The sequence below is a fragment of the Schistocerca piceifrons genome, chromosome 8 (assembly GCF_021461385.2).
Source record: "Schistocerca piceifrons isolate TAMUIC-IGC-003096 chromosome 8, iqSchPice1.1, whole genome shotgun sequence".
Lineage (NCBI taxonomy): Eukaryota > Metazoa > Arthropoda > Insecta > Orthoptera > Acrididae > Schistocerca > Schistocerca piceifrons.
This window is the reverse complement of record NC_060145.1, coordinates 460557226-460580376: the sequence shown is the minus strand read 5'-3', so window position 1 is coordinate 460580376 and position 23151 is coordinate 460557226. Positions and strand designations below refer to the sequence as shown.

Genomic DNA, 23151 nt, shown 5'->3' with positions numbered 1-23151 from the left:
CCTGGAGAGGACGTCTTTTCGACTGTGAGATTTCATGCTGTTTTCCTTTCTTTTCTAATACAGAAAATAATATTTCGCTTTCTGACTAATGCTTTTCTGTCAATACATCCCTATTGTACGACGGGCGTTCAATAAGTAATGCAACACATTTTTCTCGGCCAATTTTGGTTGAGAAAATGCTAATTTGTTGTAGGACGTTATTCAATATTGCCGCTTCAGCCCCTACAGTTTCATTAAGTTCCGACAGGTGGTTCAAATGGCTCTGAGCACTATGGGACTTAACGTGTGAGATCATCAGTCGCCTAGAACTTAGAACTACTTAAACCTAACTAACCTAAGGACATCACACACATCCAAGCCCGAGGCAGGTTTCGAACCTGCGACCGTAGCGGTCGCACGGTTCCGGACTGTAGCGCCTAGAACCGCTCGGCCACTCTGGCCGGCTCCGACAGGTGGTGGTGCTAAGCGTAGTCTTCAAAATGGAGTCTGCAGCGGCGTTCCAAGCAGAGAGCTGTCACTGTATCTCTTCTAGAGCTTGCATAATGTCTACGGACACCTGTCAGCGAACAAACCACAGTGAACCGTTGGACGGGGCGTCTGTCATCATCGCAGTAAGGTCGAGCAAACCTCTCCGATATCACGCTGTCGGCCGGCCGCACACAGCTGTGACTCTTGCAATACTGGAACGTGCGGACACTCTCATTCTTGGTGATTTACGAATCACAGTAAAATACCTCTCTGCTCAACTGGACTTCTCTACTGGTAGTTCTGACACACTTGTTCATCGGCTGGGGTACTCAAAACTGTGTGTCCGCCGCCTAACAGGAGACCACACAGACCGACAAAGGACTATGTGTGCGGAATTTTTAGCGCGTTACAAGGCACATCGCGACAATTTTTTGTCGAACATCGTCACGGGCGATGAAACATGGTTTCATCATTTCAAACAGGAAACAAAACGGCAATCGACGAAGTGGTGCCACACCATTCCTCCTCTGAAGAAAAAGTCCAAAGCCGCACCCTCCACCAGTAAAGCACTATGTGACTTAACATCTGAGGTCATCAGTCCCCTAGAACTTAGAACTAGTTAAACCTAACTAACCTAAGGACATCACACACATCCGTGCTCGAGGCAGGATTCGAACCTGCGGCCGTAGCGGCCACGCGGTTCCAGACTAAAGCGCCTAGAACCGCTCGGCCACTCCGGTCAGTACAACAACAGGTCTTAATTGTGCAGCTGTATGGAGGACAAGCAATCCTTGGAGCATCTTCTTTGTCCAGAGACAAACGGCAAAGTACTGTTGAGAGTACGAGATTCGGTTGCCGATGAGGGGCAGCTATGCTGCAGTCTTTATGTTGCTCTGGGAAACGTCGACGGAATCGGCGCGTCGGAGTGTTGGAGTGGTCCCTTTCGAAAGCTAAGCAACGGCTGCCCGAGGGAGCAACAGAGAAGTGTTTGGGGCACTGTTTAGGCTCTACTGTGTATAAGCTTTGAACCATTCAAATTGGAAGACTGTGCTGAAACAGCATTGGCGTAATAACTGTAGAAACCCATGTTTTACACTGATGAGCCAAAACATTACGACCACCTTCTTAATAGCCTGTTTGTCCGTCTTTGGAACGAAATACAACAATGATTCTGCGTATCAGGTATGCGACAGTTTGTTGGTAGTTCGTTGAGCTATATGGCATTATATGTATACACACAGGTCATGTAATAACGGGCTGCTGATTTGCATACGCGGTGACTGGGCCATATAGTGATTTACATTAGTGATTTACATCACGCAGATTTGCTGAGTGAGACATCAAAGTGAGTTCACTGTAATGCTCCTCAAACCACTGTACCACGGTTCTAGCTCCGAGGGAAGGACAGTTATACCGCTGAAAGATGATATCGCCGTCGGGGAAGACATCAAGCATGAAGGGATGAAGGTGGTTCCCAGTTGTCAACGCGTCTTAAATTACTACAACAGGTCCCAAGCAAGCGCAAGAGAATGTCTCGCATAACATGATACTGCTCCCAGCCGCATGCGTCCGTAGCACGCTGCACGGTTCGAGCCGCCGTTCACCTCGATGGCGGCGTCTGTGCAGACGACCAGCCACCTAGCGAAGGAAAAACGTGGTGCACCCGAAGAGTTGACACGTTTCCACTGATCCAGGCTCGAATGCCTATGGTCCCGTGCCCAATGCAATCGTAGTTGACGATTGTTGTGTACATCGTTCCGCGTAGTCAGCGCGTACACAACTTTCGCACTAGAGCGCGCCCCGCTAAGCACAACAGCGCAGCCCCAGCGCTCGTCCGTCTCTGCACTACGAGATGGCGCTGCTTTAGAGACGGACCAAATTCTGCTTCCGCCGATCCGCGTATTAATATGTAACGCAGCCAATGAGATTGCTGCTAACGTAGAACCTTTTCTCCTCGCGGATCACACTCGCGCAGTGATACCTGAACGTGCGAGGTATTATAACGAGTGTACAGACCTCCGATTAGTCAGTCTGCATTTGTCTGTACCAGACTATAGTCAAGTTTCAGTCTGCACCTACTAAGATTATCATATTCCTGTACATAGCCATGAAGAGAATTGTATAGACACTTCGTCAAGTATCAGAGATATGTGAGAATAAGATTAACGTACCAAGACCAAAGGAACTTCAGATTGTCAATTGTAAATAGCATCCAGAATCAAGTTATGTAAGGTTTATGCTTGTTATTGTTTTAATAAATGTGTGTGAAAATTAATCTAGTTCTGTTTAAAGTTGTGCACCGTCAATCTGATACTCTAAGCGTGCAAGTGGCATTTCTGTCGTCTGACCTAACGGCAGAAGATAAACACGCCACGATAAGACCACGAGACATATTGCTGACACTCGCTTACTTCGTTAGAGCGACAAGTCAAATAATCTGATGGTGTGTGTACCGAAGGTCTTACAGTACACACACCACAACGATGTCATTGGTTTAACATATGATCACGAGAGGATGGTCTGCTGCGGAGCTCTGTGTTCAACAATGGACGATTAACTGTGTGCTCTGAAACACTTATACGTGCATCAGCATTGTGCTCTTTCAGCAGAAATGCTAGAGATCACCATGTACCCCACTTTACAGAGCAGACAAGCCTCCAAACCCCACTCTCTGTGAAGAGTCATGGACGTCCAATCATTTAGCGCCTACTGATAGCTTCACTGTCTGACCTTAACTTTTCCCGGTGAATTGAATGTTCAAATAACTTACGGGTTTGCTGCCGGGTGACGTCGTCGACCACCGTCGATATTTCGACAGCAGCACACCCTGCCATTCTCAAGGCACAATGGCAGGGTGTGCTCCTGTCGAAATATCGGCGGTGGTCGACGACGTCACCCGGCAGCAAACCCGTAAGTTATTTGAGCTTCAATGTCCCTCTACATCTTTCCGTAGATGCTTACGACAGTAGCGCGTGAACAATGCACCAGCTTCGCCGTTTTCTTTCCGAGATATCCGTTCACTGCATCTGCGTAATAATAAACTGCCCTTTGTCAAAGCCGCTTATATCAACGGATTTCCCCATTTGCAGTCAATTCTTCGGCAGGGTGACCTCCCGTCCGTGTCTGGTCCGCTTACATACTTATGTTATCGCGTCACGTGCCCGCAGCACCATCAGGCGGGCAGTGGTCATAACGTTTAGGCTGGTCAGTGCTTAGTGACTGCTAGAGTGACACTATTGCTAGACATGCTGAATTCTATAATGAATAAAACGTTCGTACCCCAGATTTCGAAGGAGCAAGTGCCCTTTTTACCCCCCCCCCCCCCCTTTGGACTACTAAGCGCTAAACACTAGTGGACAAAGTAAACAATTTACTGTTAAACAATAAGTCTGGATGAATCGGTGATGACTCGCCCAGTGTCCTTATCAGCTGTCAGACAAGCTGTCCTCAGCTGGTGGTTGGTTTCTTCAAGAGACTTGGTCCTTATGACGGCGGTCTGCCCTTACCTGTGAAGAGGCCAACTCTGCCAGTTATAGGGGGGGCGTGCAATGGACTCTTTCGCTGCTGATTGACTCAGCTGCTGATGAATTTTTCGGGTTATACGGTCTTGGTCCATGACACTTGCTATTTCCGATGTTCCGTTCAGAGCTGCGTTGGACGTCTTCAGAGTGCTCCTAATTCTTCTGAGTCTTCCTGTCCCAGCAAGAAGAACCAGGAGCACCTCTGAAGCTGTCCAGCCCAACTCTGGAAGAAACATCGGCGAACAAAAATGTTTCATGGATCACGACCATACAATCCATAAGATTCACCTGCAACTAAATTATAGGTGGACTGAAAAATAAAGTGTGACTTGGTGATTCTCATGTTAAGAGAATGTTGCTAGAGGTAAAACAGCTGGTAAGTGATACGAAACGTCCTAGAATTGGTCGTGTACCCAATAATGGCCTTTGAATCTGCAGTTTCACCTTTACTAACTGGACATCATACAAACCAATAGACAGTGTGACGATACTCATTTTTGGCTACCACCGGTTTTGGTTTCATAACAAACCATTTCCATGTCAGATCATTCCTTCCAATAAAAAATCTGGCACTGAATGGCATTCAACATATTAACTGAAGAGACATAGGTGTCATTTGATCTGAAGGTGGTTTGCTAGAATATCAGAATTACCAGATATTCGTATTTGGGCTCTGGTGATTAATAAACAGGAAACGAATTGACATTTCCTGGTTGGCTGATGAGCGTAAAATCTGGTATCTGGCACCCCGCACAGAGATCAAATCCGCGTTGTTTATTTCAGGTGACAATAAACATGACCACCCCTCAGGATACCAAGTCCGTCAGTCTGCATTTACTTTTAACATTGCATCACACGGAAATTTCTGGAGGAAGAGACTTCCGCTGGAACCGTTCCACTGCTATATTCGCTCGTGATCGAGTGGTAAACGTTGTGCATTGTAAATGCAACTTCGAGCACATTGCTTCTTTGAATTTTTTTAAAGTTGCATTTTTTGTGTATGCTAAAAGTACTAGTCTGATGGGAGCACAAAAGATAATTTGCTTCATATTCTAACCCACCAGTGATAGGAAAGTCTTCGAAACTATTTTCGCGAGGCAGCTAGTGGATGTCCGTTCCTAGCATTTTTTCGTACACTTAGAATGTACGATTCGCTCCTGATTCTAATGTTGCAGTGTTTGATAATTAATTTTAACAGAATTTGATGTTAGACTTGTTTTTCTCTGCTTTTGACAGGTGGAGCGACAGCAGCTGTCCATGCATTGCATGTTTTACTTCAGTGCTAAGTTTAATATAACCCAGTGAGTGGGTGTTGTGATCAGGCAATATATCATTCGTTATATGAATTCCTCTTTTTGTACATATATTGTGTTCTGTGTCAACCGTTATGCTGGAAGATTTTTTCTTTCTGGGAACTATTGTTTCAGAAAGTAGTAACAATATCTGTGCATAAGAAACTACACATGGATTAGCTTTGTGGTATTTTGCATCACCACTTAACATTTGCTGTTGAAATGCATACGATTTCGTCAGGGCTATGTGCAAGTGGCATCAAGGCGTGGGTGAAGCACCTTATTTCACAATTGATGCAATACGTATGCCCACAGAATTCCACTTATTCTTACTGAAGATATATATGTGTGTGTGTGTGTGTGTGTGTGTGTGTGTGTGTGTGTGTGTGTGTAATCAATACATTATTTCTGAATGTGACTGGTGACATGATACATGAATTGTCACTTGATAATCACTTTGTATTGCAGATAAAGGCATTACGGTCTAGTTTGGCTCATTTAGTGAGAACGCTGAAAATCTTTGCCCAGATAGATGCAAAATATATACCTAATTGTCTTTGAAAGACAGTGAACGATGTTTGTGATAAGTTTCAAGTTTGATTTGTTTGGGAAAGTGAAAAAAAAGATTTAATTTCACAAAGCAATGGAGTACTGTTTTGTCTTAAATGAAATTGTTATTTAAGAACGTTACTTATTTGGTGTTGAAATTCATATTTAAGGGCACCATAACTGTATGAATGAGCAATAGTCATTATAATGGTAAGTTAAAAATCATAGCTGAAATATGTACAGGGTGGTGCATTGATAGTGTCCGGGCCAAATATCTCACGAAATAAACGGCAAACGAAAAAACTACTAAGAACGAAACTTGTCTAACTTAAAGGGGGAAACAAGATGGCGCTATGGTTGGCCCGCTAGATGGCGCTGCCATAGGTCAAACGGATATCAACTGCGTTTTTTTTAAATAGGACCCCCATTTTTATTACATATTCGTGTACTACGTAAAGAAATATGAATGTTTTAGTTGGACCACTTTTTTCGCTTTGTGATAGATGGCACTCTGGTAGTCAAAAACATATGGCTCACAATTTTAGACGAACAGTTGGTAACAGGTAGGTTTTCTAAATTAAAATACAGAACGTAGGTACGTTTGAACATTTTATTTCGGTTGTTCCAATGTGATACATGTACCTTTGTGAACTTATCATTTCTGACAACGAATGCTGTTACAGGGTGATTACCTGTAAATACCATATTAATGCAATAAATGCTCAAAATGATGTGCGTCAACCTCAATGCATTTGGCAGTATGTGTAACGACATTCCTCTCAACAGCGAGTAGTTCGCCTTCCGTAATATTCGCACATGCAATGACAATGCGCTGACGCATGTTGTCAGGCGTTGTCCATGGATCACGATAGCAAATATCCTTCAACTTTCCCCACAGATCCGGTGAACGTGCGGGCCATGGTATGGTGCTTCGACGAACAATCCACCTGTCATTAAATATGCTATTCAATACCGCTCCAACCGCACCCGAGCTATGTGCCGGACATCCATCATGTTGGAAGTACATCGCCATTCTGTCATGCAGTGAAATATCTTGTAGTAACATGGGTAGAAGATGATGATGATGATTAGTGTTTTAGGGCGCACAACAGCGAGGTTATCAGCGCCCGTTCCCAAAAGTTCAATTCAGTGCCGAATCGTGAGAGAAGTGGTATTGTTCAAATTGCAAGATTGGACACAGCACATCAAAACAGGGAGATAAAACCAAAAATAAAATAGCAGTACAAACAGGGAAAAATAAGTAACGGTGGCTGAGTGACCACTTACAAATAACGGGTGACCAAACCACTGGACAGCACATTAAGACTTCAATCCCAATATTTTGGGAAGAAGGCCAGACATCACACAAAAACGTAAAACTCTAGTGACACTCGCCTCATTATTAGTTAAAAGAGAGAGTAGGTCTGGTGGGAAACTGAAATCTTCCCTCAAACCTGCATATAAAACACACTCAGTTAAAATATGCCGTATCGACAACTGTGTCCCACACGTCTGACACGTTGGTGGCTCCTCACGACGTAACAGAAAACCATGTGTCAAAGGACAATGTGCTATTCTAAGCCGTGTAAGGGCTACTTCCTCAGCGCGTCGTTGTCGGAAGGAGGTGAGCCACGGTCGGACAGAATCCTTCACCGCTCGCAACTTATTATCCCTCACGTCCAGCCACTGAGCCTCCCACCAACGCATGACCTTCCGAGTCACGAAAGACATAATGGCCTGCAGGGGGACGGAACAGCGAGCAGGAGGTGGGATGGAGCAAGCCTCCTTGGCAGCCGCATCTGCAAGTTCATTTCCAGGAATCCCTATGTGCCCTGGAACCCAGCAGAAAATCACATCCTTACCCTGCTGTTGCAAGAGCAGGAGTGCGTCCTGCACTTCTTGCACCATCCGATCTGCTGGGTACATTTGTTGAAGAGCGTGTAGAGCACTTTGGGAATCGGAGCAGATGATGAATTTCGTGCCACGATGTCGGCGCATATGCTCTAATGCTTGCAGAATGGCAAACAGTTCTGCATAGTAAACTGAGAACTGCTCTGGGAGCCCTATCCGATGGACAGTATCGGGAAACACAGCAGAGCAGCCCATAAAATCCCCCTGTTTAGAACCATCCGTGTAAACAGTAGTAAAATCGGAATGGCGTTCTAAAATCTCAGTAAGTTTAATTTTAAAAAGGTGGTCCGAGGTACAATACTTCCTGTAAGCAGCCAGATCAAGAAGTAATCTTGGCCTTTGTAGTCGCCAGGGAGATCCCCTACTCCATCCCTGGTGGAGGACCTTAATGCCCTCCAGGTGTTCCGACTCGAGACTCTCCTTTGCACGGATGCCAAACGGCTTTGTCGCCGCCGGACGGTGGCGGAAGAGACGTGCCAGTGGCGGCTGGGAAAAAGTGTCGGACGCCAATGAAAGAGGAGTGGACTTGGCCCTGTACGCGTGCCGTACCACGAGGAGAAGACGCCGAAAGGACAGCGGAGGCTCTCCCGCCTCGACACACAGACTAGCAACCGGACTCGTGCGATAAGCCCCCGTCGAAAGCCTAATACCCTCATGGTGAATCACATCCAACATTTTGAGGTAGGAAGGTCTTGCAGAGCCATAAGCTTGACATCCGTATTCCAGTCCAGGTCGCACAAAGGCCTTATAAAGTTGGAGCAGACGTGCCCTGTCAGCGCCCCAGGATCTATGACTGACGCATCTAAGGACGTTTAAAGCCTTGAAACAGCGGACCTTTAGATCCTTTAAGTGTGGCAACCATGTGAGCTTCTCATCAAAAATAAGCCCGAGATATTTCACTTTTTCCATAAAGGGGAGAACAGTGTCTCCTAGTTTCAAAACAGGGAGATTAAAAAGAGAACGGGAACGGTTAAAATCTACACAAATGGTCTTCTCCAAAGAGAATTTAAAGCCCGTGGTCTTAGACCATTTCTCCAATGGCACGAGTGTCAGCTGTAATTGGCGTGTAGCAGCTGTGACGGAGGAAGACGCACAGAAAATGGAGAAATCGTCCACAAACAAGGAGCACTGCACGGGCCGTCGTACTGTGGACGCAATACTATTGATGGCAATTGCGAAAGCTGTCACACTGAGGACACTTCCTTGAGGGACACCGTTCTCCTGCTTAAAACGGTCAGACAGGACATTCCCAACCTTATACGTAAAATACCTGTCTGACAGAAAGGATCGGATGAGTGTGGGTAAACGCCCACGGAAACCCCACTCATAAAGCTGCCGCAAAATGGTATGCCTCCAGGTAGTATCGTACGCCTTCTCCAGGTCGAAGAAAACCCCGATAAGGTGTTGCTTACGTAGGGAAGCATCTTGTATCGCTGTTTCGAGTAGGATCAGGTTATCTAGGGTGGAATGATACCTCCTGAATCCACACTGGCAGCGGGTAAGTAAGGATCTAGATTCGAGAACCCACACCAGGCGCCTATTGACCATACGCTCAAATGTCTTTCCGACGCAGCTCGTGAGACTAATGCTACGGTAGCTACTGGGTTCGGTCCGATCCTTCCCTGGTTTTAAAAGCGGAATTAAAATCGATTCTTTCCACGAACTAGGAAAGTCGCCTGTCTTCCAAATTTCATTAAAAAGTTGAAGGAGGACTTCCTTTGACCGCAGATCCAACTGCTGCAGCATGCTATACGATATCAGGTCTGGACCAGGTGCGGTATCCCGAGATATGGACAGTGCAGAGTCCAACTCCCACAAAGAGAAAGGCTGGTTGTATTCCTCAGTGTTCTGTGAACGGAAATCAAAACCAGCCCTCTCCTGTGTACCCCGATAGCGCAGAAATTCTGGGTCCTGGCTAGAATCGGCCGTAATAGTTTGAAAAGATTCTGCCAACGCCCGGGCGATGTCTCTCGGAGATGTTAGGAGACACCCCCGCTCACGTATAGCGGCTAGTGGCGGTCGAGAGTATCGCCTTGAGATCCTCCTAATGGCTTCCCATACTTTGCTTGAAGATGTGGACCTATTGATGGAGTTCAGGAACTCACGCCAAGACCTCCGTTTACTCTCCCTAACGATTTTCCTCGCCCGCGGGAGTTCAGGAACTCACGCCAAGACCTCCGTTTACTCTCCCTAACGATTTTCCTCGCCCGCGCCCGTGCTATCCGGAAAGTTGTCAGATGCGCAGCATTCGGGCACCGACGGAATCTCCTCAAAGCCGCCCGCCTGTCTCTGATGGCGGTACGACAGTCGTCATTCCACCAAGGGACAGGCTGCCTCACAGGTGTTCCCTTTGACGTTGGTATGGATACATCAGCGGCATGGTGCATCACCGCCGTAATGTGAGCCACCCAATCCTGGACGCCTTCACACCGTTCAAAAACAGCCAACTGCCGGTAGAGCGTCCAGTTTCCCTTCCGGAACAACCATTTCGGCGGCTGTGCGACACGACCCATTTCAACTGGCAGATGGAGCCAGATAGGGTAATGGCCGCTGCCATGAAGGTCGTCGTCGACGACCCACTGAGCAATGTCCGCAAGCACAGGCGAACAAATAGAGAGGTCTATGGCAGAAGACGAACCTGAAGCGGTGCTAAAATGCGTGGCCTGACCCGTGTTCAGCAGTATGACGTCGGAAGTCCTGAGCAACTGCTCAATCATCTGGCCTCTGGGGCAGGTTTTGTTGGAACCCCATAATGCATTATGAGCATTAAAGTCTCCTAAAATGAGAAAGGGACGGGGTAGCTGATCAATGAGCCGTGCGAGGGCTTCACTGTCAATGAGCTCAGCGGGTGGTAAATACAAGGAGCACACTGTAACATGAACCTGGGCCAGGATCCGAGCTGCAACCGCTTGTAGCGTCGTGGTTAAGGTCACAGGTGAGGAGTGGAATGTGTCCTTAATGAACACTGCCACCCCACCCTGAGCCCTATTACCAGTCAGGTCGTCTTTCCTGTACATGCGATATCCCGTAAGTACAGGCGTGTCAGTCTCTTTAAAATGTGTCTCTTGCAAAGAGATGCAAATGGGGTTTGCCTGTACTAACAGCCGCAATTCTGCAAGGCGAGGTCTGACTCCATTCAGATTCCACTGAAGTATGGGAGCCATATCAGCGTTTCGGTTTAGATTTCCCCCTGTCTTTGCGCCGCGCTGGTGAGGCACTTGTAGAGCGAGTGGCAGCAGAGGGGCTGCCAGGTTCTGGGGAAGAGGTATCAAGATCCATGACGATGTCCTCCTCATCAGTCAGGGATGCCATGACGACATCCGACGGTGCCTTTGGCAGGTGTGACGTCAAACGCCGTGCCCCTTTCCCTGGTCCCGTTTTCTTTGTGGAAGCTGGGGATGGGGGAAGTGGAGAGGCACTCTGTTTCTGGAGGGCCTTCGAAGGCTTCACTGGAGCTTTCTCTGCAATAGCGGTGGGTGCAGGCGGAGCAGCCTGAATAGCTATATCGTTAGTGGGAGTGCTCTGGCAGGTACAAACACAGGTACAGGTATTGGTGGAGGATACTGCGACGCTGGATATGGTCTGCGTCGAAGCGTCTACTCGCGACGCACGGTTGTGCACCAAGGAGGCATAGGATGTGGCAAAGATAGGGGGTTTTGTAGCCCTATACTCTTTTTTGGCTTCCACATAAGGTAGCCTCTTTCTCACCTTGATCTCCTGAATTTTTCGTTCTTCCGCAAAGACGGGGCAGTCTCTGCTCCAGACGGGATGGCTCCCAGAGCAGTTGATACACAGCGCTGGAGATGTGCAGTTGGTCCCAGCTTCATGAGCTGCCTTGCCACAGATACCGCAGGTTGGTTCACCCCCACAACTCATTGTCGTATGGCCAAATCGCTGACATTTGAAACAGCGCATAGGGTTAGGTATATAAGGCCGAACCCTAAGTCTGAGGAAACCAGCCAGAACATATTCAGGTAAGACAGGCGAACTGAAAGTCACAATGAAAGTGGCAGATTTCTCAGTGACTCCATTATTTCTACGTGTCCTTTGTTCCACGTCTACAATCCCCTGTGTTGCCCATTCTTGCTTCAGCTCGTCGACATCGATATCCATTAAATCACGGCAGGTGACAACGCCTTTACTGGAGTTGAGGGAATTGTGCAACTCGACAGTAATATCATACTCGCCTAACTTGGGTGACTTCCGAAGCAGCTCCACTTGCGATGCCCTAGTAGTCTCAACTAACAGGGTACCATTCCTCAGGCGTTTGATAGATTTCAGTGTACCTGCGAGTCCTTCTAAATCTTTATGTATGTAGAAAGGAGACACTTTTTCAAATGAGCCCACCTTCCTCTTAATCACGATGAAAACATTGTCATTTACGACTCCATGAGCCCTGTTACTCTTTTCCATCTGCATATCTGGAGGAATAGCCTCCCTCATGTGCTTGACTGATTGCGAAGTTGGTGAAGGGAAATACGTGGTTGCCATGTGCGTCCCACGAGCAGCTAGGGAACGAAACGTCAGCCCAGACAGAGCCCCGCATGCCTGGGTAAGCCTTATACAACTGAGGTGCGGCAGGTTCCTCAGAGGTCGCCCGCTAGCGACTGTTCCACCTCAACAGCCATGCATCTTATCGGCGCGCAGCACACCTTAAGATTGAAGGGTTTTTTAGAGAGGTATGTACCATCCTCGCGATCCAGGCAATCAAGCCAAGATCCCCGGTCCCTGCGACACACAACGTTCCACCGTTGCGCCACACGGTGGTCGCTGAAGCATGCCCAGAGCTTACGGTGTCAGAGGACTGGCGGCGCACACCAGTCCCCAGCTCGGGGATCCCGGGTTCGCCAAGCCCGTACCCAGCACATAAATGCTGAGTCCCCTGAGGGGATCGGTAGAACATTACGTAGGAAATCAGCATACATTGCACCATTTAGATTGCCATCGATAAAATCGGGGCCAATTATTCTTTCTCCGATAGTGCTGCACCATACATTAACCCGCCAAGGTCGCTGATGTTCCACTTGTCGGAGCCATCGTGGATTTTCCGTTGCCCAATAGTGCATATTATGCCAGTTTACGTTACTGCTGTTTGTGAATGAAGCTTCGTCGCTCAATAGAACGCGAGCAAAAAATCTGTCATCGTCCCGTAATTTCTCTTGTGCCCAGTGGTAGAACTGTACACGACGTTCAAAGTCGTCGCCATGCAATTGCTGGTACATAGAAATATGGTACGGGTGCAGTCGATGTTGATGTAGCCTTCTGTACACCGACGTTTTTCAGATTCCCGCCGTGCGGGATTAGCCGAGCGGTATAAGGCGCTGCAGTCATGGACTGTGCGGCTGGTCCCGGCGGAGGTTCGAGTTCTCCCTCGGGGATGGGTGTGTGTGTTTGTCCTTAGGATAATTTAGGTGAAGTAGTGTGTAAGCTTAGGGACTGATGACCTTAGCAGTTAAGTCCCATAAGATTTCACACACATTTGAACATTTTTTTTGAGATTCCCGATTCTCGAGAAGTCTGTCTGCTACTGATGTGCGGATTAGCCACGACAGCAGCTGAAACACCTACTTGGGCATCATCATTTGTTACAGGTCATGGTTGACGTTTCATATGTGGCTGAACACTTCATGTTTCCTTAAATAACGTAACTATCCGGCGAACGATCCGGACACTCGGATGATGTCGTCCAGGATACCGAGCAGCATACATAGCACGCGCCCGTTGGGCATTTCGATCACAATAGCCACACGTCAACACGATATCAACCTTTTCCTCAACTTGTAAACGGTCCATTTTAACACGGGTAATGTATCGCGAAGAAAATACCGTACGCACTGGCGGAATGTTACGTGATACGATGTACTTACACGTTTGTAACTATTACAGCGCCATCTATCACTAAGCGAAAAAAGTGGTCCAACTAAAACGTACATATTTCTTGACTTACTACACGAATATGTGATAAAAATGGGGGTTCCTATTCAAAAAAACGCAGTTGATATCCGTTTGACCTATGGCAGCGCCATGTAGCGGGCCAACCATAGCGCCATCTGGTTTCCCCCTTCAAGTTAGGCGAGTTTTGTTCTTTGTAGTTTCTTCGTTTGACGCTTATTTCGTGAGATATTTGGCCCGGTCACTATCAGTGGACCACTCTGTATTCCTCACTGTGCGAAATTGTCATGCGAAGCTGTCAGTGTGTAGAATAACACAGACGTTCTTAGAAAAGGGGAAGATGCGTGTGAGAGACGGAGACGCTACACGACATTAAGTGCATGGTTTCCATTTTAGTGGAAATGCTTAAATGCACCAAAGCTTAGTGTCTATGTGATGATGTATCGCGATTAAGAAGCGCCATTTCAAAACTGTTATTTTGAAAATCCTTCGTTTTGGTTGTGGAATGATCAGAAGGGTCTGCTATTGTGAAGTAATACAACTAACGGTTAGACCCAAAACGATACGATGTGTTGCTGCTATGTATCCCACATTTAACATACGAAATTTGGTATCAATAAATTCTCAATGAACTAAATTCCATGAGAGAAAGGTAGGCGTAGGCTGTACCTAAGTACGCACTCGCTTATGACTGTCAGTTCAGGGCTCTGAAGAAGAGAGAGAAATTTTACAGAGGATTTTAAATGAGAAACCCATATTTTGGTATCCGTAAGACGCGCGACTCCCCGATTGCTGGATATCGACACATGCGTGAATAAAACAGCAAAATATCCCTCTGAGACCCCAGCACAGCAACGTTCTCGATGGCACCCGAGAACTTTGTTGAGCACTTTAAAAATGTACCTCTACAGAGACAACTGTCGTCTGTTTCCTAACGGAGCTACAGCCAGGCAACCCTTTGGAAACTCTTCATCTGAGTAGTTGTATGCTGTTGCTCTAGCACCTGTTTGCGGGCATGTGGAAATTGCCGTCATGCTAAACTGCAAAGGAGTCATATCACATCTGATGGCAGCACCACAATGTCCCAGCAGGCGGGTTGAATCGTCAGGGGGATTGTCAGCGATCTTAAAGGTTGTCGGGAGATACGTTCTGTTGCACATAGAACTGCAAACTGTAGTTTTCGGCCGAAGAATAGGGGTAGTTTCATTGATGCCCTTCATGCCACCCCCTGAGGTGTTTTCGCGTCGATTTTGAGCGGTAGTGTTTTCCTCGGTCACCCACTAAAAAAAAGACTGTTAGCAGAATATGGAATCGGTGGGCTCAAGAGGATAATACGGAACGCCGCGCTGGATCCCAACGGCCTCGTATAACTAGCAGTCGAGATGACAGGCATCTTATCCGCATGGCTGTAACGGATCGTGCAGCCACGTCTCGATCCCTGAGTCAACATATGGGGAAGTTTGCATGACAACAACCATCTGCACGAACAGTTCGACGACGTTTGCAGCAGCATGGACTATCAGCTCGGAGACCGTGGCTGCGGTTACCTTTGACTCTGCATCACAGATAGGAGCGCCCGCGATGGTGTACTCAACGACGAACCTGGGCGCACGAATGGCAAAACGTCATTTTTTTCGGATGAATCCAGGTTCTGTTTACAGCATCATGGTGGTCGCATCCGTGTTTGGCGACATCGCGGTGGACGCACATTGGAAGCGTGTATTCGTCATCGCCATACTGGCGTATCACTCGGCGTGATGGTATGGGGTGCTATTGGTTACACGTCTCGGTCACCTCTTGTTCGCATTGACGGCACTTTGAACAGTGTACGTTACATTCCAAATGTGTTGGGACCCTTTGCTCTACCCTTCATTCGATCCCTGCGAAACCCTACATTTCAATAGGATAATGCACTACCGCATGTTGCAGGTCCTGTACGGGCCTTTCTGGATACAGAAAATGTTTGACTGCTGAACTGGCCAGCACATTTTCCACATCTCTCACCAATTGAAAACGTCCGGTCAATGGTGGGCGAGCAACTGACTCGTCACAATACGCCAGCCACTACTCTTGATGAACTGTAGTATCGCGTTGAAGCTGCATGGGCAGCTGTACCTGTACACGCTATCGAAGCTCTGTTTGACTCAATGCCCAGGCGTATCAAGGCCCTTATTACGGCCAGAGGTGGTTGTTCTGGGTACTGATTTCTCAGGATCTATGCACCCAAATTGTGTGAAAATGTAATCACATGTAAGTTCTTTTAAAATATATTTGTCCAATGAATACCTGTTTATCATCTGAATTTCTTCTTGATGTAGCAATTTTAATGGCCCGTAGTATAGATCAGGAAGAATAGAGGGCTTATAACACTTCCTTTGGGAACGCCAGATATTACTTGTGTTTTACTCGATGACTTTCCGTCTCTTACTACGAACTGACGCTCTGGAAAACCGGCACCGTGGCAGCTGTGACGCTTCAGGGCCATAGGTGACAGGGGTTAACGACGGCTGCCGAGATGTGTACGGGTGAACAGACGTGGAACAGTGTCTCGGCAATGACTAGAGAGAACTTTGCTGCGTATGGGCCTCCGTAGCAGACGCTTAATTCACGCACCACGCTGACTGCTGTTCATCAGCGACGAATTCTGGAATTTGCACTCCAGTACCGCACACGGGCGTTCACTACGTGGCGACATGTGGCATTTTCCTATGAATCGCTTTTTGTGCACTGTTGAGCAGACAGCAAGCACCCATCAACAACTGTCGGAACGGTCCAGGCCGTAGCGTTATGGTCTGGGAAATGTTTACGTGGCACTCCCTGGGTGATATCTACATCTACATCCATACTCCGCAAGCCACCTGACGGTGTGTGGCGAAGGGTTGTAACGCCGGAAATGCATATCCTCCTATTTCCATCTATTGTACTATTATTTTTTTTCCTTGTTTTGTTACCTCAAGATATGACATTTCTGTCTCTTTATATATTGTAATTGTTTTACTGTTTTTATATATATATTTATGCACTCATGTCGATGTATAATTGGTTTGTTTCGTAAATATTATTTGTATTTTTACGCTGGGTCTTGCCTAGGGAAAACTGCTATCGAACGATTACATCGATAGGTCGTGTGAAGACTCAAAGTGTGTAGGATCTTTAGTAGTGTTAACTCTGCCGCGTGGAGCGCGGGCGGAACAGAAGGAGTCTGGCGGGAGTAGCGAGTGGAGCAGGTGTTGTGTGACGCTCCCGCGAGTTGCCGCGCTTTCGGGGTTTGGCAGCATGTAATTGCGCTCGACTCGCGATGATAGTTTCTGACATGGTGTCGCGGACGGGAAGCATTAGCTGGCGCACATCAAGAGCCCGTTTCGCCTGGTGACCGTGTCGAGAAGAAGGCGCTCCAACATCCAGCTTCTGCAACAGCGACGGCCGACAATGAGTGACTGTCGCCACCTCCTCGATCGACGGCTTCAAACCTTCAATCAACCAACAAGGAAGACTAAAAGCACGTAAAGTTTCAGAACTGTATGGCAGACCTCAGCTTTTCAAATTGTTCCATTTGCCTCGCAAAATTACAGCAACTTAGCATGAACCTTTGTTGCTCATTGTCCCAATTTCATTGCCAAGCAGGGTCCCTTCCTTTTCCGAAATGAACCCGAGTGTCGTTGAAATTCAAACGCCAGCATTAAAATAATATGATTAGATTTCACTGCTTTAATTTCAAAGTTCAGTAGCTGGCTACAATATTTAGGTTACACGAGCACAAATTTAGAGTGCGAGTTTTGTTAGCATATTTTAGCTTACCTGTGACTGCAGCTCAGCTTGGTACGTACTAAATTTTACTATTGTTAATAGTTCAGAATCATTTAATTCAAGTTCAAAGTTAAATATCTTGTTTCTAAATTGCGTAGAGTCAAGTTGCTTTTGAAATGATTGTTGAGGTAGTCCAAGACTAACCGTATTTTACTGGATTTCGATGTGTTTCAGAAAGAAAGCTCACTATTAACTTCAGTCACTAAATTAATTTTCGATTTTCCGGTTTTATTAATTCTTTTGCTAAATTAAGTCAGAGTGTAGCGAAATTTATTACTTCTGACAAACTTTCAGTTTTCACACTACACGTGGCAACCTTCAGTTGCCACGCTTCTAGTGCTAATTATATGTGTAATAACCTTTCTTTCTCAGTTACTATAGTAATTGTCCTTAGGACTGGCGACCGTGATTTCCCCCAAATCTCAAATATCTAATTACCGCTAGTTGATTGTTAACGTAACGGCCGCACATTTACTTTCTTTATTAACTTTATCCCTATTTCAAAATTATTTTCCACCAGTTTCACTTGCATTTTTCCTTTCATTTAGATGTAACCCTTTCCTCCCTCTTTACCGACAGGTTAACTTCGGTGACGATTGCTTTTCCAAAACTCCCATTAGGTACACGCGGTTTCATTTTTCACTGTCATTAAGGTCGGTAAGTGAGGGGGGAGGTTACAGGGTACCTTGAGTACCTCTATCGGTTCTCCCTTCTATTCCAGTCTCGTATTGTTCGTGGAAAGAAGGATTGTCGGTATGCCTCTGTGTGGGCTCTAATCTCTCTGATTTTATCCTCATGGTCTCTTTGCGAGATATACGTAGGAGGGAGCAATATACTGCACGATTCCTCGATGAAGGTATGTTCTCGAAACTTCAACAAAAGCCCGTACCGAGCTACTGAGCGTCTCTCCTGTAGAGTCTTCCACTGGAGTTTATCTATCATCTCCGTAACGCTTTCGCGATTACTAAATGATCCTGTAACGAAGCGCGCTGCTCTCCGTTGGATCTTCATATCTCTTCTATCAACCCTGTCTGGTACGGATCCCACACTGCTCAGCAGTATTGAAGCAGTGGGCGAATAAGCGTACTGTAACCTACTTCCTTTGTTTTTGGATTGCATTTCCTTAGGATTCTTCCAGTGAATCTCAGTCTAGCATCTGCTTTACCGACGATCAAATTTATATGATCATTCCATTTTAAATCACTCCTAATCCGTACTCCCAGATAATTTATGGAATTAACTGCTTCCAGTTGCTGACCTGCTATATTGTAGCTAAATGATAAGAGATCTTTCTTTCTATGTATCCGCAGCTCATTACACTTGTCTACATTGAGATTCAATTGCCATTCCTTGCACCATGCGTCAATTCGCTGCAGGTCCTCCTGCATTTCAGTACAATTTTCCATTGTTACAACCTCTCGATATACCACAGCATCATCCGCAAAAAGCCTCAGTGAACTTCCGATGTCATCCACAAGGTCATTTATGTATATTGTGAATAGCAACGGTCCTACGACACTCCCCTGCGACACACCTGAAATCACTCTTACTTCGAAAGACTTCTTTCTATTGAGAATGACATGCTGCGTTCTGTTATCTAGGAACTCTTCAATCCAATCACAGAATTGGTCTGATAGTCCATATGCTATCACTCTGTTCATTAAACGACTGTGGGGAACTGTATCAAACGCCATGCGGAAGTCAAGAAACACGGCATCTACCTGTGAACCCGTGTCTATGGCCCTCTGAGTCTCGTGGACGAATAGCGCGAGCTGGGTTTCACACGACCGTCTTTTTCGAAACCCATGCTGATTCCTACAGAGTAAATTTCTAGTCTCCAGAAAAGTCATTACACTCGAACATAATACGTGTTCCAAAATTCTACAACTGATCGACGTTAGAGATGTAGGTCTATAGTTCTGCACATCTGTTCGACGTCCCTTCTTGAAAACGGGGATGACCTGTGCCCTTTTCCAATCCTTTGGAACGCTACGCTCTTCTATAGACGGACGGTACACTGCTGCAAGAAGGGGGGAAAGTTCCTTCGCGTACTCTGTGTAAAATCGAATTGGTATCCCATCAGGTCCAGCGGCCTTTCCTCTTTTGAGCGATTTTAATTGTTTCTCTATCCCTCTCAATATCTCAATTTGCAAGGCACAGATGATACGCATAAGTTTGCAGCTATGCTTGTGGACCATGTCCAGCTCAACGTCCAGTCTGCTTTTCCCGCGGCAGCATAGCATCTACCAGCAGGACAAAGCAACGCAGTTTACGTGCGTGGTTCGAGGAGCACCAGGATGGTCTTACTGTACTCTTCTGGCCACCAAACTCCCCGGCCCAGTCGAGAATCTGTGGGACCATCTCCGTCTGGCTATTCACACCCTGGATCCTCGACCTAGCGCAGCTGTCCACAACACTGGAGTAGGCACGGCTCCACGTCCCTGTCGCTAGCCTGCACACACTCTCTGACCGTCCACCTGCACGTCCCACAGCGGGCCGCCCTGCAGAAGGCGGTTATTCAGGCTTTTGACAGGCTGTGACATTGACATAACCAGCCAGTGCTGCTACCGCTCCATTCTCCATTTTATCGGTGAGCTCCTCTCGAGGCTTGCTACGGCACTCCGCCGCGGGTATTTCACTGTGTGCCGTGAGTGCAAACATGGAAGTGCTGACAGACAACAACCAGATTGTGTTGTGATCTTCAGTCCAGAGACTGGTTTGATGCAGCTCTCCACGCTACTCTATCCTGTGCAAGCTTCTTCATCTCCCAGTACCTACTGCAGCCTAAATCCTTCTGAATCTGCTTATTGTATTCATCTCTCGGTCCCCATCTACAATTTTTACCCCCCACGCTTCCCTCCAGTACTAAATTACTGATTCCTTAATATCTCAGAATGCAGCCTACCAACCGGTCCCTTCTTCTGCCCGCGTTGTGCCATGAATTTCTTTTCTCACCAATTCTGTCAAGTAGCTCTTCGTTAGTTATGTGACCCACCCATTTAATCTTCAGAATTCTTATGTACCACCACATTCCAAAACCTTCTGTTCGCTTCTTGTCTAAACTGTTTATCATCCACGTTTCATTTGCATACATGGCTACACTCCACTCAAATACATTCAGAAAAGACTTCGTAACTCTTAAGTCTATAATCGATGTCAGCATCGTCTGATTCAATTCCTCTACATTCCGTTATCCTCGTTTTGCTTTTGTTGATTTTCATACGTAGCTTTATTTTTGAGCTGTGATAAATAAGACTTTATGACTGCCTACTGCTTTTTGTAATTTAAGAGAATGAATAACGTCTTCTCAGAAGTAACTTCGAAGAACGCCGAGGTAAGTGCATCGTTATGCTTTCCCAACTGAACCATATACGCAGGCTTAGAGCCACGACACCAGCGGGGCAGGATGACGAATTGCAGTTAAAGCTGTTCTCGTCCTGGTCATACGAAAGGCGTTCCTGTCGCGGACTGCAGCGGAAGGCGAGATAAATGAATCTGCCACTGCTGTTTACCGCATTTAGTTTCTTGCTAAATGGCAGGACTGCTGCAGAGGGGAGCTCATGATAAATGGGATTCGTAGACGGCGGAGAAGAAGAAAAATGAGGAAATAAAAGAGGGAAGCTGTATCACTGCTGTCGGAATTACAGCTCTTTTTCGTGTGTTTATTTCGGAATCTGGTTGGTTCTAGCCATGAAGTTCTCAGTTTGCATTCCAGCAGTTACAGGCGGCTTACCTATATCACGGAGAATTACGCATTCGAAACATAAGTCTTCCCCACATGTAGTTGGCAACTGAGGTTACCAATGCCATTGTGATAAGATATTCCGAACTGTCCAGTGAACATAAAATAAACAGGGATTTCGCAAACAGGTATCTTGTGAATCCGTGCTCGTTCTGATCGTCTACGAGACTCGGAAGGTCTCGGTCATGATGTTGCCTTTCTTTACATACAAAGGGTATGCGATGCAGTTTCACACTGTCTCCTATTGAACAAAATACGAGTTCTCTAACTGCAGCGCCAACTTTGGTATGGACTGAACACACACCGATCAGCCAGGACATTGCGACCACCTACTCAACACCCGGTACGCCCACCTTAGGCAGGATAGCAGCGGCAACGCGCCGTGGCATGCAGGCAATAAGGCCTTGTAGGTCGCTGGGGGGAGTTACCACGACATCCGCACACACAAGTCACCTAATTTCCGTAAATTTCCGGGAACGAGGGGGGTGATGAGATCTGACGCCAGATTCAATCATATCCCAATCTGTTCGATCAGGTTCACATCTGGCGAGTTTGGGGGGGGGGGGCACCACATCTGTTGGAATCGCCACTGTGTTCCTCGAAGGAGTCTATCGCACTCCTGGCCTTGTGACATGATGCATTAGCTTGCTGAAAAATGCCACTGCTGTCAGGAAACATGATCGACATGAAGGGGTGTACATGGTCTTCAACCAGTGTACGATATACCTTGGCCGTCATGATGCCTTGCACAAGCTCCACTGGACCCATGAATGCTCACGTGAATGTTCTCCAGAGCATAATGGAGGCACCGCCAACTTTGCTCCGATCCGCAGTACAGGTGTCCAGGAGTTGTTCTCCTGGAAGATGACGGATTCGCGTCCTCTCAACGGTATGATGGAGAAGGCATTGGGATTCATCAGACCATGGAACGCTCTGCCACTGCGCTATCGTCCAGTGCTAATGGTCCTGTTCCCATTTCAGTCGTAGTTGCCGAGGTCGTGGTGTAGACGTTGGTACGTGCACGGGTTGTCGGCTGTGGAGGCCCTTCATCAGGAGTGTTCAGTCCACTGTGTTAAGGCCAGCAAAGAGACAATTCCCGTGACACGGTTCGAACACTGACTGCCGAACTTGAGGCATGTGTTGCACAGTCAGCTGCACTTATAACAACGTCATCAACAACTGCCATAGGAATGGGTTGCCTCACTCTCCCTGGTACTCACCTGTTTCTTCAAATTTCTTCATCGTATTCTTCAGCCCATGTGACATGTTTCCAACTGTTTCTGTCTGCGATATTCCCGCAATGTGGTGCTGCTATTGCTGTGATTCTGATAAAACCACTTTAGCAGCATTGCTCGTTTTTTTTTTCTCAATAGCCTTTGTGTTGCGTACGGAAAACGTCAACCTTCTTAACTCTTTACACCAACGGTCACTTCAGAAAAGAAATCAACATGAGTCATCAAGTGACAAGTAGCATACGGACGTCAAAACAGGAAACATTTCAAATTATGACTCCTTAAGCGCCGCATTTTTACGTGATAGCAGAATGTGGAACTATTATCTTTTCAGCATACTCCGCGAGCTCATCAATTAGTGAACATACACTCCTGGAAATTGAAATAAGAACACCGTGAATTCATTGTCCCAGGAAGGGGAAACTTTATTGACACATTCCTGGGGTCAGATACATCACATGATCACACTGACAGAACCACAGGCACATAGACACAGGCAACAGAGCATGCACAATGTCGGCACTAGTACAGTGTATATGCACCTTTCGCAGCAATGCAGGCTGCTATTCTCCCATGGAGACGATCGTAGAGATGCTGGATGTAACCCTGTGGAACGGCTTGCCATGCCATTTCCACCTGGCGCCTCAGTTGGACCAGCGTTCGTGCTGGACGGGCAGACCGCGTGAGATGACGCTTCATCCAGTCCCAAACATGCTCAATGGGGGACAGATCCGGAG

The 23151-nt window shown here is 46.8% G+C and overlaps 1 protein-coding gene across 1 annotated transcript in view; it reads right to left on the bottom strand.

Moving 5' to 3' along the window:
• The window catches only part of LOC124712461 (diacylglycerol lipase-alpha), a 402074-nt gene that overhangs the window by 290052 nt on the left and 88871 nt on the right, over positions 1-23151 (bottom strand). The window lies entirely within an intron of this gene.